Genomic DNA, 19825 nt, shown 5'->3' with positions numbered 1-19825 from the left:
GAGAGAGGGAGACACAGAATCTGAAACAGGCTCCAGGCTCTGAGCTGTCAGCACAGAGCCGTATGCAGGGCTCCAACTCACGGACCGGACCGTGAGATCATGACCTGAGCCGAAGTTGGCCGCTCAACCGACTGAGCCACCCAGGCGCCCCTTTACCTTTCCTTTCTTTAAAAGGGAATGCTTCAGGGCACCTGGGTGGCTCAAAGGGTTAAGGATCCAACTTTGGCTAAGGTCACGATCTCACAGTTTGTGGGTTCGAGCCCCATGTCAGGATCTGTGGTCACAGCTCAGAGCCTGGAGCCTGCTTCGGATTCTGTGTCTCCCTCTCTCTCTGCTCCTCCTCTGCTCACTCTCTATCTCTGTCTCTCTCTCTCAAAACTAAATAAACATTAAAAAAATTTATTTTAAAGGTAAAGCTTCTTGTGTTTCTTGATCCACTATATAGTTGATTTGACTTAATTTTCAACTCAGAATGAGTTTCAGAACCATGAGAACATAGCCCAGGCTTTACCAGCTATGGGAAATGTAAACTAAGTACTAGGTGTCAGGGACTAGATATGCAAACTTAAAACGCCAAACACACTTGGTGTTAGATGTTAAGAAGCCTTTTGCTCTTCTGGCTTCACTTTCTAGAAATGTAAAAGGAAAATAGTAATAACCTGTCTTACATGTTTCATGGAGTTAGAGGACAAAAAGAAAAACAAGATATAAAAATGCTTTGGAAGGGGGCACCTGGGTGGCTCATTTGGTTGAGCATCTGACTCTTGATTTCGGCCCAGGCCATGATCTCACAGTTCATGGGTTTGAGTCCTGCATCGGGCTCCATGCTAGGGGTGTGGAGCCTGCTTGGGATTCTGTCTCCCCCTCTTTGCCCCTTCCCTGCTTATGCTCTCGCTCTCAAAATAAATAAATAAAAAAATTTTAAAATAATTTGAAAAATGTTTTGGATAAGGGAAAAAAGCATTACAAAGAAAGCAAACATGTACAGGTGTTTTCGTGGATGTGTAACACAGTTTCAAAGATATAAGCATTATGATCAAAGTATCTGGGCATACCGCTTCTCAGAAACTTGATCACAATGAAGATAGGAGCCAAGAGAGAAAGTTTGGCAGCATGTGAATTAGTGTTCATTTGTGGGAGGATAATCAAAGTAATATACAGATACGGAAATGAGAAAGAAGGGAAACTAGGCAGACCACACTTTCTCAAGGATCAACCCAGGTATGGTTCATGCAATACATTTCATTTTTAGGTATACAGGTAGCACATTTTTTTTCCTTGGGGTGAAGTTCCAACTAGTTTAAATAGAAACCAGGCTTTGATTTCTTTTTTTTTTTTTAAGTTTATTTATTTTTGAGAGAGAGAGAACACATGCGAGCAGGGGAGGAGCAGAGAGACGGGGGACAGAGGATCTGAAGCAGGCTCTGAGATGACAGCAGAGAGCCCCAGGTGGGGCTTGAACTCACGAACCATGAGGTCATGCCCTGAGCTGAAGTCAGATACTTAACCAACTGAGCCACCCAGGTGCCCCGGCCAGATCTTGATTTCTAAATACCATTTCTCCACAGAAAGGAAAAATGGCTAACGCCAAGGTTATAGCAATAGGAACATTCTGATCATCAAAATGAATGGCAGAATAGATAATACATTGAATAAAAAAGGAACCCATAATAGTATTATTAACAGCTGGAGACAGAGGAGAAGAAAAGTTATTCTTTGCAGACGAATTGAAAGAATTGGAGAATCACCATTTACAATCACCACAGCATGAATTGACTTAGGCAAGACCACCATTGGAGGCCAAGTCCATTGGTTCAAATACTATTGGGAAATAGGATGCTTAAACAGCGGTCAAGTGTCAACTACAGACAAATCACAAAGGGGAAGAGAAAACTGGCATATACTACCTTACTCAAAAACAAAGTATACTGGGGGTGCCTGGGTGGCTCAGTCGGTTAAGCAGCCGACTTCGGCCCAGGTCATGATCTCGCGGTCCGTGAATTCGAGCCCCGTGTCAGGTTCTGTGCTGACAGCTCAGAGCCTGGAGCCTGTTTCAGATTCTGTGTCTCCCTCTCTCTGACCCTTCCCCATTCATGCTCTGTCACTCTCTGTCTCAAAAATAAATAAACGTTAAAAATAAAATTAAAAAAAAAAACAAAAACAAAAAACAAAGTATACTGACATTGCGAGCCTCCTAGTGAGATACACGGAGAACACACGTCACCTACTTGGTATTCCTGCCACAGGGAAATTATGTTACAGTAGTGGCTCTCAACTTTTGGTGGGTAGCAGAATTGCCTGGAGAGCTAACAAAGAATAAAGAGGCTCAGGCTCACTGAAGTGAGATAGGATGAAATAGGACAGGGTGTGGGTCTCTGTATTTTCACCATGTTCCTAGATGGCTGTGAGACACGTCCAACATGATACAGGTTTACAACCAGCAAATTAGAAGAATCCATATATCACAAATGGAGAGACATTCTACCAGGCAACTGGCCTATACCCTTCAAAAGTACCAGTTTGAGAAAAGCCAGAGAAAGACTGGCCATATGTTCCCAATTACAGAGACTACAGACTCATGATCACTAAATGCAATGTGTGATCCTGGATCAGAACGGGAAAAAAACCCAAAAGATGTAAAGAACATTACCGAGACAATGAGAGAAAATTGAATGGGAACTGGATATTAGACATACACAATTTGTGAAATAGGGCTATTAATCATACAAAACCGCACACTCTCCAGAGGCAGAGATCTGTTTGCTTAGTTGTACACCCAGCACCTGTACAGTGCCTACCACAGTGGGCATTCACAAATATTTTAAATGAATTGATCTATACTCAAAAAAAAAAAAAGCCCTACACCTTTCAATGACAGTGCTCTACCAGTTAATGCTGCAAAAAATATCATCAGAGGTATGATTCTTCCTCCTCTCAATTCTCATTTTTATTCCCCTCCCCTCCCCCCACCATTCTGAGATCCTGAAACTCGCTTTCTTTATTCTTTTTAAGCCCAGGCAGAACGAGTCAGTCACATCTTAAGTATGACAGACTGGCTCCACCATTCTGCAGTACCTGATCCCTTTGTATAAACACTTACACCAACACAGTCTCAAAGCAAGGGAGTGAATGTTTATGAGACTGCCCTGAAAATTAGGTGTGGTGATCTACCATCAAATTGTTATACGATGCAAGAAAGGCAGGGAGCCTAAATAGGTCAGGCTCTGCTAATGAGTATGGAGGTTCTGAGGCACCCACATCTGATAAATATGAGGGGAGACAATTGGAGAACAGATGAATAACTGTCATTAAGTAAACCCTCAGAACCAAGCTCTCTACTTCTGTACTTACTCTTGTGCATTGTAAGATTACATACACAGCAGACTTTAATGACAGCATTCTAATTGCTTAAATGCACCCTGGCACCAATTTTTGATTACAGTTTGAATTTGTAGCAGTAGGGTATTCAGATGAAAAACTAGTCATATTTAGAAAAAAAAAAAGTGCAAGGTGCTTACAAGGTAATCAAGGATGATAGAGAAGGAAGGACGAATCAGGAGAAAGTTGTGGTCGTGATGTTAAAATTAAGCCTTTTAATAAAGAAGCCTGTTAATAAAATAAATAACTTTATGCTAAAGTTAGTACCCTATCTAGATTTTTTTTTTTTTTTGGCATGAGTAAATGTACGATGATACTTTTATTTTCAGGACTATTGTACATCTATCCGATTAGGTTAGTTATTATTTATTATTTTTTCCCAACAGATCATGCCACATTTAAAATATTTTCACCAGCGTTCTCCTTCTATGCCATAATTGTGAGTTTTTTTATGCTCAACCACTTCTTATAAATGAGAACATCTTGTAACAGAATTTTGGAATAATACTATTAAACACAACAACGAAAACAAGAAACAGTGAAGTCCTAATTATCTGTTCCCAGAGGCTGACAAGTATTAATTCACTGGATCGTCATGACAACCCTATGAGGAAATAATGTGGGGAGACGGAAGCTGAGGAAGAGAGCAGAGACTGTTGCTCAAGGCCACCCAACCTGTGAATGGAGGAGCCAGGACTCAAAGCCAGCCAGTTGGGACCCTCTCTTCTCATTCTCCCCACTTCCCCATGTCGTGCATTGGGCCAAACTTCAGACAGTCTCTCTAAGGAGTGAACCATCTTGGTTGGTGTCTAACACCCTTGAAATACTGACTTTAGCTGAAAAGTAAATGGCACTCTTACAGTACACATTACACGTGTAACTATTTGTGGCCAGTTCAAGAGGTTTACCTGAAATGGATATCTTAGTCTATTTCCTAATGAATCCATATTTTAACACATCAGTATTAGGCCTACTTAATTATGAAATGGGAGTCTTCTGTTCAATTTCTTCTATCTGAAAAATATAAAGATTAGCCCTTCAAACCTCCTCCTAAAGCCTCCTAAGCATGTGTAACACTTCAAGGGGGCGAAATACATCTGGCTCTAGTATGGGTTAAAAAAAGATGACAGAGAGGTAAACAGATGGACAGAGAGAGAGAGAGAGAGAGAGAGATCTGGTGTGGATACATTTGTTTTGAGAGTTTCTTTGCCATATTCCTTTTGAAATCCAAGATGTGTGTCTTCAAGAATGTCAACCTAAGCATTTTCAAAAGCAGGAAACATGAAGAAATTTGATTTCTAGAATAAATCGAGAAAACTTCTTACAGAGTCTTTTCACTCATTCCTACATTTTAACACATTGCATTTTCAGCCGAACAGACCATCTATCACCTCTTTCCCCTGTCCAAACATTTCTCATACTATTTTTATGATTTTTGAGTCAAATTTAGCTGTAATGCTCTTCTTATATCTGATTTCTGAGATAACGTTTTACCAAAAGTCTGAATACTGAGTTTAAATGTTTTAAGATAATTCATGCTAAATGGCACCACTATGAAATACAGGCCTTTCAATTGCATTTTTAGTAGCTCTTCTCAATGTATTCAACAAATATTTGAGTGCCTACTTGTGCTGGTGATATATTCTATCTGTGAACAAAGAATTCACTTTGTAAATTTACTCTGGCTAGTGCTACCTGGAGGGCATTTTCCTTGTTATTTACTCTGTGACGAGGTTCTTTTACCTCTGTGGGCCTCAGTTTTTTCATCTGAGGACCAAATACCTTCCCCTCTACCATCTCAGGAAGGTGATAAAGGCAAATGATAGAGCACATATGGAAAGTCCCTGAGGATTAAAATTGCCACGCGTTATAAGCTATTATTATGAAAACTTTGATTCTCACCAATGCACAAGGTAGCATATATCCAAATGCTCATGGCTTAAGATGCACATAATTTCAATGTTAGGAAAACAGAGGGAAAAACCACATGAAACAGACAAAGGTGAAATATTTATCATAAAACTCGCAATAGCCCTTTAAAATAGGATATTAGATTTCTTTGTTCCTCATAGACTGGCTAGTCTTCAAACCAACTCTGATGTTTAGTGACTTCACTTGGTAAATACTGATGGCTGGTTATTATGAGAAGGCACGCTCCCTATGTGTAGACAGATCTTAAAGCCTGCAAAATTCAGTTTCTGTTACTGATCCTTTAAATTATTTCAGCATCTTGAAAAGAGCTTGAGGATTAAAACACATGTGCGTGCATGCACGCACGCGCGCGCACACACACACACACACACACACCCCCACCCCTTCACTCAAATCCCAAATGCTAAAGCCGCCAGGTTAGCAGACATACTGAATATGTTTTAGTTGTTGGTGACTACTCAAATTGTTGTTTGTTGAACTACACGCAATAATTCTGGGACAAGAACCATGAATGGGGTGCTGAAGTAATGGATTGTTACAGACGAATATGCTTCATGTTCTGTTAGGTTAAATGGAACTGAGACAATTCCTCTCTGTTATAAATAGGGATAGTAACTGGCTTTTCATGAATGTATACTTAAAAAAAATCTCTTTGCCATGAACAGGCAGCTGGAACAGTACTGAATTATCAAAGTGCCTTTCTAGGTTGTAGGAGAATGTTTCTCAAAAAACAGTCACGTTTTGATTATTCAGAAGATCATTTATTAACTTTGGGGAAGATTCATTTCTCCATGTTTCTTCCATCCCTGCTTTTTTTGTTGCCTCTATGGTAATGGTGGCTCCCGTAAGAAGGAAAAAGAAAAGTCAGTGATATCCAAGGTAGTATTGCTGAATGGGTAGGTGGGAGAAAATGCTAGAAGACTCGGATAATGTGAAGTTTTAGGATTAAGTGGATTCCCTCTGCCTATATTCTCAAAGATTCCCAGAGGCCATCAAAAGTTGGTGACTTATTTCTTTGGAATTGCAAGAGAAGATGTTTCAATAGAAGAGCAGAGCAGTGCGTTCACCTATCCTTGTAGCTGATTTTACAGTGATTCTGCTAAATGTTTCCAAAAGATATTTACAGCGAATAGAGCAACAAAAGTTACAGTGCATATGCGGAGACTGCTGTGCTTTAAAAATCTGATCACATTATGCCCAAATTGTATTCCAATAAGTCCAGTATATTAAATTTCAAGGTTACAAGTACAATATCAACTCTGGAAAATTGAATTAGGGAGCTGCGACATCTTAAGTAGTGAAAACAAAATAAGATTGAAAGCTGAAAAAGTCTAATTTTATGGGTGTTACTCAGAACTGATTTTCAATTTAACTGGATCTTTTCACAAGCCCACTTTGAAAAACTGACCCATTGAGTTGCTAGTGTAAACTCCGTTTACACACTTGGCCAGTATTCTCTGGGGGGGGGGGGGGGCTCTGGTACAGGCCGGGCTCTGTGCCAATGGGTGGGCCATAAACATGAGCAAGAGCTACCCCGGTCCCGAGAACGTAGTCTGGTTGTTGGTGGCAGACACAGGGACAACCAATTCAACACAATGGAAGGAGAGTTAGGAGAAGTCTTTCAAGGATATTTTGGAGGCTGGAAGAACTGGCCGCTGTAGGACATGCTGGTGGACGGCCACAAGGGGAGGAAAGACTTGCTTAAGGGGCAGGGATTGGAGCTGATTTCTGAAGGATGAGTGGGAATTAGCCAGGGGGAAATGAAGGGAGGAGAAAGGCAGTCAGCAGGCGAAGTCTACAAAAAAAGGCACAGAAGCTTGAGAAAGGCTGGGAGAGTCAGGGAATGAGGTGTTCTTACAGTTTGACCACAGGGTGAGTGAGGCTCCAGTAATAAGCCAGGCTTGGCGCGTCCTCACGTAAGGCGCTGATAGTAGTAATAATGGATTATTAATGATAGCAAAAATATTAATCGTAACACACTGTGCCAGACACTGTTTGATACATTTTGCACATATTAACTCATGCATCGAGGCAGGAACGATTACTGCCCTCACTTTACCAGTTGATAAAACAGAGGCTTAAAAGTGGAGGCGCCATGGCCAGGTAAGAGCCAAGGCTATGTTGTTGAGCTGAGGCTGTGGTGGAGACGAAACTCTGCCCGGTTGCAGAGTCATTGCGCCACACGGCCTCTGTAGGCAGCAGGGGCCAGCTAAGACTAGGGAGGCACTCAGTCTTGTTGATTTTACTTTCTAAAATGCCTCAACCCTGCTACCCCTTTGTCCATTCTTTAATCATTCACTCATTCACTTTTTCAGCCATGTAACAAACTTTTACCCACGATGTACGCCTAGGGATTCCGACATAAAGAAAACTTGGTCCCATCCTCAATGTATGAATTTATATTTAATGAAATAGAACTCTGTCACTGCCAAGCATCTCTGCACTCCTTCCCCATACTGCACAGAGTCCCCAAACATAAGAACCTACAGAATAGAGGAAGAAAAGTGGACCAGGTACAGCTAAAGCCTAAACATACATAAAAAGTTTAAAGTCGAACAAAATGTAAAATGTAGTCAGCAACTGATCTCAACCAAGAAAAAGACATGCTCAAAAGAAAGAAAGATGTCAAAATGATACAATTAATGCCCTAGTCTTGGGATTATGAATCAACACCTTTTTTTTTTTTGCATTTTTCTTCATTTTCTAAATTTTCTACAATTGACAAGTGTGATTTTTACAAGTGGAAAAAAAAAACCCATTCTGCCAGTTGTCTTTAAGAGAAGACCTTTTGCTTTTCCAGATAAAGCAATTAGGAATTTTCGACTTCCATTAGCTTTGCCCGGCAAGAAAGGTGATGGAGTGTTTTTCTAACAGAAGGAAAGTGATGAGAAAATATCTTTATTCTCTTCACACAGCTTTAAAGAGGTAAAGTTCAGTGAACACACTGATTGTTTTTGTCTTTATTTTTATGATTTAAACTCATTCAAGCTTCTTTGTTGTTTTTTTTTTTTTTTTGGTAATGTTTACTTATTTTTGAGAGCGCAAGTGGGAGAGGGGCAGAGAGAGTGGGACAGAGGATCCCAAGTGGGCTCTGTGCTGACAGCAGCAAGCCTAACGTGGGGCTCGAACTCATAAACTGTGAGATCGTGACCTGAGCCGAAGTCGGATGCTCAAGTGACTGAGCCACCCAGGTGCCCCCAAACTTCTTGTTAAAGAAAATTATAAAAGCATTGCTTAGGAGGCAAAAGTTCCATAATCTCTCTCTCAGAGATAATAGAAATTTAGGCGATGCCATACTTTTTTCTATTTTTTCTTATCAGTACATTTATTTAAAAAAAAATTTTTTTTTTAATGTTTATTTATTTTTGAGACAGAGAGAGACAGAGCATGAATGGGGGAGAGGCAGAGAGAGAGGGAGACACAGAACTGGCAGCAGGCTCCAGGCTCTGAGCCATCAGCCCAGAGCCCGACGCGGGGCTCGAACTCACGGACTAGAGATCGTGACCTGAGCTGAAGTCGGACGCTTAACTGACTGAGTCACCCAGGCGCCCCTCGGTACATTTAATATACATAAAAGTAAATAATAAAGTTAACTACAATCACACTATATTGACAGCTCTGTAACTTCTTTAAAAAAAATTTTTTTTATGTTATTTTTTTTGAGAGAGACAGACAGACAGAGTGTGAGCAGGGGAGAGACAGAGAGAGGGAGTCACAGAATCCGAACCAGGCTCCAGGCTCCGAGCTGTCAGCACTGAGCCCGCCACGGGGCTTGAACTCACGAACCGTGAGATCATGACCTGAGCTGAAGTCAGATATTTAACTGATTGAGCCAACCAGCCACCCCAATAACTTGATTCTTTTTAAATGTGACAGTGTAGTTTCGACACATTTCCATATCAATAGAGCAGGACTAATCTACTCTTTGATGACTACACAATACCCAATCACATGAATGATTTGGCCTTTACTTAATTAATCCCCCGTTAAAGTGTATTTAGGCAGTTTCCAGTTTCCTACTATTAGAAACAATTATCTAAGATCTTTTTATATTTATCTTTTCATATTTCAATAATTCCTAAAGTTGATGGACAGCTGGGTAAAAAGATATGTTCTTATATTTTGAAAAAATTTTTTTATGTTTATTTTTTTTGAGAGAGACAGAGAGACACAGCGTGAGTGGGGGAGGGGAAGAGAGAGAGGAGAGAGAGAATCTCAGGCAGGCTCCACACTGTCAGCACAGAGACCAGTGTGTGGGGCTTGAACTCATGAAACAGTGAGATCATGACCTGAGTCGAGATCAAGAGCCAGGACACTTAACCTACTGAGCTCCCAGGCTCCCCGATATATACTTACTTTTAATGGACATGACCAGACTGCCCTCAAAAGCCACATGGACTTTTAAGAGAGCTTTGGCGCCTCTGGGTTCACACAGTTAAGTGCAAATGGCATTAAGATTCTGAGGCAATTATGCAATATGTTGTATCACTCTAAGTGTGGTAAGAGTGTGTATCAGGGGTGTTAGGCTGAGACTCTCACTAAGTCTACTAATGAAAGGGCACATCTAAAAAGGTCTCAGTCAAGAAATGGGGTAAGAAGGAGGATAAGAATAAATGTGATTGGATAGGCTTACAATACCTCTAATTTTTAATAGGATTACTAATGCTTGGCTCATTTGTATTTCTACATTTATTTGAGGTACAAAGAGATGGGAACTTATTAGCAAAGAAAAGAGAGCATAGTGAAATCTATTAAGGCATTAATGACCCAAGTTCTCCTCCTTTTTGGTTTGGTATCTACTCCTGCTCAGTCTGAAGCAGAGGAAGTCCTTACTGGCTTAGTACCCAGGTCAGCATCTCTTTACTGACTCCGAAGATGTTTCATTTAAAGAATCAGAATAGACCAGGTTTTTAGCTATGTCAGATCTAACATAGACTAATACCCAGGAGGTTTACAGTTGTCACTTTTTGCTTTATTATTTAATGGTATAGTATATATTCACAGCGGCATTTTCACAAGTATAGTTTGAGGTCAGTTAATAAGTATAGCTTGAAAGAAAAATTTCATATGCAAATAAGTCTGGACAATATCGGGTTAAACAAAATCACACGTTTGCTTATTGAAGAACTTCCTGAAGTCTTGAACATGTTCAAGGCATGTGGTGAATTTCCAAGAAAGTGGTCTAATACTCAGTTTCTTAAAATCCTTTTGGCAAGAAAGTAGCTTATATTCATGAGAGAGATTCTTCAGCTGTAGATTTAAACTATAGTATTCATCTGTGTGTGTGTGATTACAAAAGCCTAATTCTGAGGGTGCCTGGGTGGCTCAGTCGGTTTAGTGTCCAACTTCAGCTCAGGTCATGATCTTGTCGTTGGTGAGTTTCAACCCTGCATCGGGCTCTGTGCGGACAGCTCAGAGCCTGGAGCCTGCTTCAGATTCTATGTCTCCCTCTCTTTCTGCCCCTCCCCCGCTTGCACTCTCTCTCTTTCTCTCAAAAATAAATAAAACATTAAAAAAAAATAAAAAAAATACCTTTCAAAACCCAAAACTTCTCAATACAGAAAAAGCCTAAGAGAAAGATAAATCGTATATCTAAAATTCGCGCAACAAAATTTGTTTCATCAGCCTCCAAATAAATCTTAAAAAAAAAATCTCAATTCTGTTTGTGAGATTCCTTGTACTGCAGTATTGCGGAGCTAGGAAAATGTCTGACACTGCTTTTTAGATTATTATGAAGGAGTAACAAGAAGCATCAGTGGATGCTGGGTGTGCTCAGTCTTTCCAAGGTCCCTGGCATCTTTCAGAAATATTATGTCCTTGAAGGTATCATCATAGTATATTGCCCTTAAAATAAACACAGTACACATCGACACACAAACATACAAAGGCAAGAATCCTTATGATTTAGGACAGGCCATGGGAAGGTACTGGTGCTATAATAATGCAGCACTCATCACAAATAATGGCCCTTAACAAGAATGCAATAAATTTTTACTGACTGACTGACTGAATGAATGATAAGTACTATGGTTTCTGGAGCTAGGCTGCCTAGTAATTACTCCACTACTAACGACCTATTTAACCATGGCCAAATTACATAATTTATTTATGTTTCCATTTTCCTCATTTGTTAAAGCAATAATAAATAATAATCCTGGCTGTTGCCAGGATTAAATGAGCTAATGAATGAAAAAAAATCAATGCCTGCTGCTTGGGGAGCTCTCTGTGAAGTCAAGCTGCCATCCTTCTCCTCCTCTTCACCCCAGGGCATGATCTCGACCCCAGAGCACCTCCTGAACCCCAGTTGCTTTGCCTTCTCCTGCCTTTTCTTTAACATATAAATTTTAAACACAGCAAAAGGGACAAGGCGGCCGATACTATTTGAATTTTCCAAGCGTGTCTTCAAATCACTGACTTGAAAAAAGGGTGGTGGTGACAAATGTTGATTGAGTACTAAAGCCAGATATGGTCAAGGGGGCCTCCGCAAATGACAACCGGGGCCAAACCTCCGGTCCTGTATTGTGCATCGAGGCTTTTCCATCGGGCAACAGGTCGTCCAAGGTGGACCACTGCCCACACGCCGAGTGCTTCCAGGCTTCCCCGGTATCAGTTTCGGCGTTTCCACATAATCACCACCTGGCACAGGTGGTTGTTTTGCAAAGGGAAGGTGTGCCCCTCTCCATCCTCACTGAGGAAGCCAAACAGGTTCAAGAGCCCTCACCTGATGGACGACTCAGACAACAGCTCTCTCCTGGGGAACACTTGACCCACACGGCCGTTTGTAACTTTCTGACGGGCTCTGTTCCTCCGTGAGTGCTTGTGCAGTTCGGAAAGGATCTGAGTGCTTTGTCCCCCAGGCGAACCTGTGGAGCCAGTGGTTCCTAGCGTCCAGAGGCACCTGTTAACCACCCTGGGCTAAGAGCATGAGCATGTACAACACAGTTCGGAATAAGGGAAAGAGGGAGCCTATGCTCCAAATGACCCGGATACACCACCTCCATGGGGAGTGGACAGACGACCCCCAGCCATCTGGAAGCAGTATGTGTGGTGGTGAAAGTCAGATTCTGGCATTATACTGCCTGTGATGAATCCTGGCTCCTCCACTAATTCAGCTATGTGACCTTGTGTACATTACTCAACCTCTCTACCTCAGTATTCCCGTTGGTAAAATGGGAGACAACAGCAGAACGTAGGTATGGTTTGGAGTGAGAAGTAAAGGAATGAATATACGGAGTACGCACGTATGTATTCAGTACTCGTTAGTGGCTATGACCTGCCTGCTCTTTAACAACAGCCCCTGAGTTCTGACTCACCGAGGACACTTTTATTTCCCTGGAGCGATGACCAAAGAAAAGTCCAGACAAATGAGAGGTGCTTTTATAGGCCGGGGTCTCTTGCTGTTGTAATTTTCCAAGGACACTCTGCCCACCTACTAGCTCTGTGACATTAAGCAAATTACTTAACCTGTCTGTACTGCTGTTCTTTTATGTCTAAAAGAGGATCACAGGTTTTCTTCATTATGGGCTACAGTGAGAATAAAATGCAGTGAAATGTGTACCATTTAGCACAGTACTGGCACACAAAAAATGTACAGAAAGGGCTCTGAAGACATTTCTTTCCTTTCAAGTAGTCTCAGAGCTGGAAAGCAATTTCATACCTTCCTCTGCTCTCCTGTTCTTAAGGCAAAATGCCTTTTTCTGTTTTAACTGCCAGGAAACAAGAGGAAAAATGAAAAGGCATCTTTCTAGAGTTCTCTGTGGACCTTGATTCATATTTCTCAAGGCCAGTTTCAACCCATATTTAACCATTCTGCATGTTTAACACACAGAAAATCCAGGGGTTCTTCAGCTAAAGTGCTCAGGAGAATCACCAGAGAACCTTGTTGAAAAGGCTGATTTCCAGCTCCCTCCTCAATTCTGATTCTGTGGTTGGCAGAGGGGCAAGAAGGCAGGAGTTTGCTTATTCAAAATGAGCATTTGTTGTATATCTGATAAAAGTAGTCAAAGGTCACACAGTGAGAAATGCTGCCCCAACCTCACCAGATCATTTTGAAACGGGAAAAAAATGGTTCGGCAATGCAACGATCATACAGCTGGTATGTTTCAGAGGTAGCCCTAGCCCTGAACTTTTCCTTAGAATTACATTTCATTGACAAGAGCAAACACAACAGCATGATTTTTAACATATTTTCTCATGTTGCAAATTACAGCAGAACAGAAATACCGAATCAAGTGAATGGCTCCATAAGGACGAGGAAACATGAAGCTAAGTTATTGTCGTAACTAAGCTAACGTAGACTCTTTTTCGGAGAACAAATTTCATTTTCACTGATGTTTAAATTGGGATTTAAAAAACCGGGAGAAAAAACAAGACATCCTCAGAGCATTTCCAGTTATAAGCAGTCTCAAACAGTGCTGGCAGGTAGCAGGCATCCAATAAATAACTGCTAAATAAATACTCTCTTATGTACTCAGTTCTAGCCATCATTGACTTTGGTCTATATGCCGATGGCTTAATAACTGAAGTTGACCAGAACTGGTTTTCTGTAAGACTGTTATTGACATTTAATTGATATCTATAATGACTAGAGAAAAATCCAAAAGGCTTTTGACTTTTTAAAATAAAATATCAGACGATACATTAAATTTTCTCCCTTTAGAATCATTCTTACTCATTCTTTGCTGAAAATTGTATTTAGAGTCATCAGAGCTTTGCTAAGTATTATTCAGTAATACCTTGAAAGTGAATTTTTTAGGATTTTAGGCGTTTAATTTCGCAGTAAATTTATATACATTCATAGTTAATACTAGTCAAATTATACAACAGACCAGTGGTTTTGTTTATCCCTTGACTTCTTGGGAAACAAGCATTCATCATCAAAAACATTCATTCATTTAATGAGTCGGTCAACAACAATACATTGAATGCCCAGTTTGTACCACACTGTGTACATGGGGATTTGCTTTGGAGTGAGCGAAAGTGAAAAATATCTATCCCTTTTTTCAGACTCTTCTGGAATACCCAAACTCAAAAATGAAGCCCAATATTTCTTTCAACACAAAGTTAACAATGGCTTCTTCACTATGCAGTATGGGCAATAATATATACAAAACCATTGGGAACCACACAGTGTTTCAAACGACATACTCACAGGGGTGAATTTTTAAAAGACAGAATCCATATTTACATAGCTATGCAGAGCTTCAGCAACTGTATGAAACTTCATCACAAGTCATATTTCTTGTTCACCAAGCATGCAAAGAGATACTGTGGCTTTGTCAATATTTGCAAAAAGAGCTCTCTTTTCCCACCTATATGTTTCTGTCCTCATTGGAAGGAAGGAACTGACAGAAGGGGACAGCTATCTGTCAGGGAGGAAGAAGTATGTATAGGGGTGATCAGAGGTGCTGAACACATCAGCACAGTGTGGAAGGAAGCCCCATTCACTGTCTTATCCAGCAATGAGTCCCGAATTAACCATGTCAGTGACTGACTTTCACCCATCAGGAATCCACCTACATGTGTTCTATAGCTGAGACTGTGTTCTCAAAAAACTTATTTACTCCTGTGTCCATGATTCAGATGATAGTCCTCATGGGCAATATTCTTAAATTATCATGTCTTAAGAAATTACTTAAAAGCTGCTTTACCACACGGCTACCTGATCCTGTTACCATTTACAGGATTCTATAACATCTCTTGGGATTGTTTCTTAGTAGTCATCTGTGTATTACTTAGAAAATGTTCAACTCTAAATTCTTACAACTCACTTTAAAAAAATTATTGCAATAACATTCATAGGTTACAGTGCCTTTCAATATTATATTTTGTAAAAGTTCTAAATTCTTTGACAAGTGACCAAACACTCCCATTTAGAAAGGAAATCTCAGGAACGGACATTCATAAGATGGAGAAGAATTTAAAAGAACGCTGCTTTTCAGTACTTTCTGAAGACCAAGGGAATTTAGCATACAAAGCTACAAGAGAAATATCATGAGTTTAAATTTACATCCTATCTTTCTTTACATAGCAACGCAGTGAAGAAGCAATCAAGAAGACTGTTTCACTGGACCATGGCCAGCTAGGTGGTGAAAAATATAACAAGGGGCAATTGTATTTCTCCACATAGGAGATGATGACCAACTGTGGTTTATGAAATGTTTTCTTCTGACTCAGTAAATCCTGTATTTGCTATATAAGTATCTACTTATCAGTCAACTCTTGGAGTTCTTCAGAAAGCTCAAGTCTCGACAAAGAGAGGCTCTAATAAAGTCTTTAGTGCTGAAGACATTTTACTTTCCCCATAGAATTAGCCAAAAACTCTGATTTGAATACTTCTGCTTGTAGCCAAGAGGGATTAACAGGGACTGGATTTACCTTCTCACCAGCCACCCCCCCGCCCCCCCAAAAAAACTACACAACTAAAAAACCAGCCAATAAATGTGAAACAAAAGTTTTGAAAACACTGAATAAAAGGTGGGGTGCCTGGGTGGCTCAGTCAGTTAAGCGTCTGACTTCGGCTCAGGTCATGATCTCGCAGTCAGTGAGTTCAGGTCCCGCATCGGGCTCTGTGCTGACAGCTTAGAGTCTGGAGCCCGCTTCAGATTCTGTGTCTCCCTCTCTCTCTGCTCCTCTCCCACTCATGCTTTGTCTCTCTGTCTCTCAAAGATGAATAAATGTTAAAAATTTTTTTTAAAAAAACACTGAATAAAAGGCAACAAAGGACAGTGAACCTTGAATGAGGTGAACCCCATGACAGCACCCACTTATTGCCATGAGAATGTTTCTAGGCTGTGAAGGTGTTACACAGATGGAGCATGGTGGATTCTCTGAGTTGAGGAGACAGAGCTGAGAGACTGGGGTGACCAAAATGGATAGAATTTGCAGGACAGAATGCCAAAGAAAGGAGAGCTGCACAGAGAGAATCCTGAAGAAATGCAAAGTACTGATCACTGCATACATGGAAGGAGACTGCCCAAGGTTGGGGAAAGAATTATCCAAGAGGATGGAAGGGAAGGGTACCTGGTTTTCTCACAAGACTGGTTCCCCATAGAAAAAACTCATAATTCATTGGACATTGAGTACTTAGGAGGGTCTTGCCTCAGTAATGGAAAATAATTAGTTTTAGAATGAACACTGCTCTGGGCCAGTCTAACAAATAATAAAACTAAGAGTTGAAAACAACAACAACAATAAAAGGTCTAACTAATTACATTTTATCCCAAAACCAATGTCAAAAATATTTATAGGAATATAAAAATACGCAGCACCCAAAAAGTTAAATTAAACAATGTCCAACATCCATTCAAATATTATCAGGGATGCAAAATATGCAGGAAATAGGCAGGAAAACATGACCCATAATGAGGAGAAAATTGAATCAGTCAAAATGTACCAGAACTGACCCAGATATTACAATAAGCACAGAAAGGCATTAAAACAATTACTATAACTGTATCTCATATTTCAAAAAGGGGTCATATGCAAAATACAAAAAAGATCCAACTCAAACTTCTAAAGATAAAAACTCAATATACTGAATGAAACCAATGGCAAATTAGATTTCAAAAGAAAAGATACAAAATTGAAGACAGAGCAATAGAAACTAGCCAAACTAAAGCATGCACACAAAAATAACTAAATGAAAAGAGCATCACTGGATTGTGGGATAATTTCAGGTCACCCAGTATATGTGTAATTGGCATTTGCAAAGGAGGTATGGATGGGAACAGAGAAAAATATTTGAAGAAAAAAATAGCTGAGATATTTCCAAAATTGATGAAAACTAAAAACACACAAATCTAAGATGCTCAATAAACATCAAAAACAAGAAACATGAAAAAAGCTATACTGTAGCACCTCGTAATCAAAAAAGCAGGGATAACAAGAAAATTTTAAGAGCAGGCAGAAGTATCAAATGTTTACACAAAAAACAACATCATGTGCATCTATAACATATCAAAAAGTAAAATGTATTGCCCTGATAGTATAAAGGCTCATAGGGGAGAGACAGAAATATACTATTGTCAGGTTCTTGTGCTACATGTGAAATGGTACAACAGCACTTCGGGGTAGACATAATAAGTTACAGATGTATACTATAAACCCTAAAGCAACCATGGAAATAACAAAGAGTTATAGCTAATAATCCAATAAAAGAGATAAAATAGAATCATACAATACACAATAAATGCAACAGAAGGCAGAGAGAGGAAAAAAAATAACAGATGGGACAAACAAAAAATAAATAGGAAGATGACAGACTTAAACTTAACCATGTCAAAAATCACATTAAATGTAAATAGTATATAAAACCAGTTAAAATACAGTGATTGCCAAAACGCATAAAAAAAATCAATCACAAGAAACATAAAGAAAGCTATACCAGCACACCTCATAATTGAAAGCAGTGATAAAACTGATAGAACGTTCCACTGAGTGACAGCAGAATACATTCTTCCCAGTGTACATGGATAATTTACCAAGATGGAGCATATTCTGGGCCATAAAACAGGTCTCAATAAATTTAAAAGGATTTAATTTCCACAAAGTGTGTTCTCTGACCACAGTGGGATTATACTAGAAATAAATAACAGACAGATCTCTAAAAATCCCCAAATAAATATCTGGAAACCAAACTGCACTTTTCTAAATAACATGAGGCCAATGAAGATATAGGAAGGAGGAATTTGGAAATATTTTGAAACAATAAAAATGAAAACACAACATATCAGAATTTGTGGGACACTACAAAATCACTATTTAGGGGGAAATTTTTATACTAAATGCCTATATTAGAAAATAACATCTTTAAACAGTGATCTCAGCTTCTATCTTAAGTGGCAAGAATAAGGAGAGAAAATTAAGCCCAAAGAAAGGGGAAGAAAGGAAATAATAAAGATAAAAGGAAAAATGATAAAGGTCATAGCAGAAATTGATGAAATAGAAACCAAAAAAACAACAGAGAAAACCATTGAACCAAAAGCTGGTTCTTTGAAAAGCTCAATAGTGATTGACTTTTAGCCAGACTAATTAGAAAAAAAAGAGAAAGACATCAATTATTAATATCAGGATCAAAAGAAGTAACAACATTACAGACTGCACACATCAAAAGAGCAATAAGGAAATATTATGAACAACTATGCCCACAAATTTGACAACTAATAAAAAAGCATGCAGACTAGAAAGGAAGAAGTAAAACTAAGCAGATGCCATGATCATCTATAAAGAAAATTTGATGGAATCTACAAAAAGCTACCAAAAATGATAAGTGAGTTTAGAAAGGCTGTAGGATTCAAGAATAATACACAAAAACAATTGCATTTCTATAGAATTAGTAATGAACATTCAGAAACTGAGATAAAAAGATGTCACTTACGATTTTATAAAATAATATGGAAGACTTGGGGACAAATCTGACAAAAGATCTATATGCTGAAAACTATAATCACTGCTGAGAGAAATAAAAGATGACCGAAATATATGGGGATATATACTGTGTGCCATGGGACTGATGACTCCATACTTCTAGGTTGTCAATTTTTTCTATAGTAGTCTACAGACTGAGTGCAATCCTCATGAAAATCTTATTAGGTGTTTTTCATTTTGTTTTGTTTTGTTGTTTTTAGAAATTGTCAAGCTGATTCTAAAATTCATATGGTAATGTAAAAACAGAATAAACGAGACAACTTTGAAAAAGAACCATGCTAGAGTTTGTTTTGATTTTGAGACACAATATAAAGCTATAGTCATCAAAACAGTATGTCATGCGCATAAACGTTGACAATTAACGAAACCAACTACAGAGTCCAGAAATAAACTCATGCACATGTGGACAACTGATTTTTGAAAACGACTTTGGAAAACAGAGTGGCAGTACCTTAAAAAGTTAAGCATATCTGCCATGTGATCTAGCCATTCTGCTCCCAGGTATTTGCCCAAGAAAAAAGAAAGCATGTGTATAAACAATAACTTGCACATGAATGTTCATAGCACTTTTATTTGTAATTGTCCCCAATGAATGCATCATTTCGCAGTATATAAGTGTGGCAAATCATCTTACTGTACTCCATAAACTTGATGTTCTATGTCAATTATATCTCAGTAAAGCTAGGAAAAAAACGAAAAAAAAATCACAGGGGAATGGAAAAACAATTTAAGGTACCTCCATACAGTGGAATACTTCAGCAATAAAAAGGAATGGTCTACTGACACACCCAACAACAGAGATGCATCTCAAGATAATTATGCTCATTGAAAGAAGACCAGAAAGATTATCTGCCGTATGATTCCATCTATATACACCTCTAGAAAATGTAGACTATTGTGAAAAAAAAGCAGATTTGTAGTTGCTGGGTCTATTCACTGTCTTGATTTTGGTGACCAGCTCATGGCTATTATATATGTTAAGACTTAACAAAACTGCACACTTTAAATATGTGCATTCAATTATTTCTGATAAATGAGTTTTAACAAAAACTCTGCCCGTACCGAGTCCTCAATCATTTAAAGCTGT

General features: G+C 39.2%; 1 protein-coding gene across 13 annotated transcripts in view; it reads right to left on the bottom strand.

The window, feature by feature from the left end:
* Positions 1-19825, bottom strand: part of FRMD4B (FERM domain containing 4B) — a 321646-nt gene that overhangs the window by 80121 nt on the left and 221700 nt on the right. The gene's annotated exons all lie outside the window — the stretch shown is intronic.

This window comes from Acinonyx jubatus, chromosome A2 (genome assembly GCF_027475565.1).
Source record: "Acinonyx jubatus isolate Ajub_Pintada_27869175 chromosome A2, VMU_Ajub_asm_v1.0, whole genome shotgun sequence".
In the NCBI taxonomy this organism is placed as follows: domain Eukaryota; kingdom Metazoa; phylum Chordata; class Mammalia; order Carnivora; family Felidae; genus Acinonyx; species Acinonyx jubatus.
Note: the sequence above shows the minus strand (reverse complement) of the source record. Positions and strands in the feature narration are given on the sequence as shown.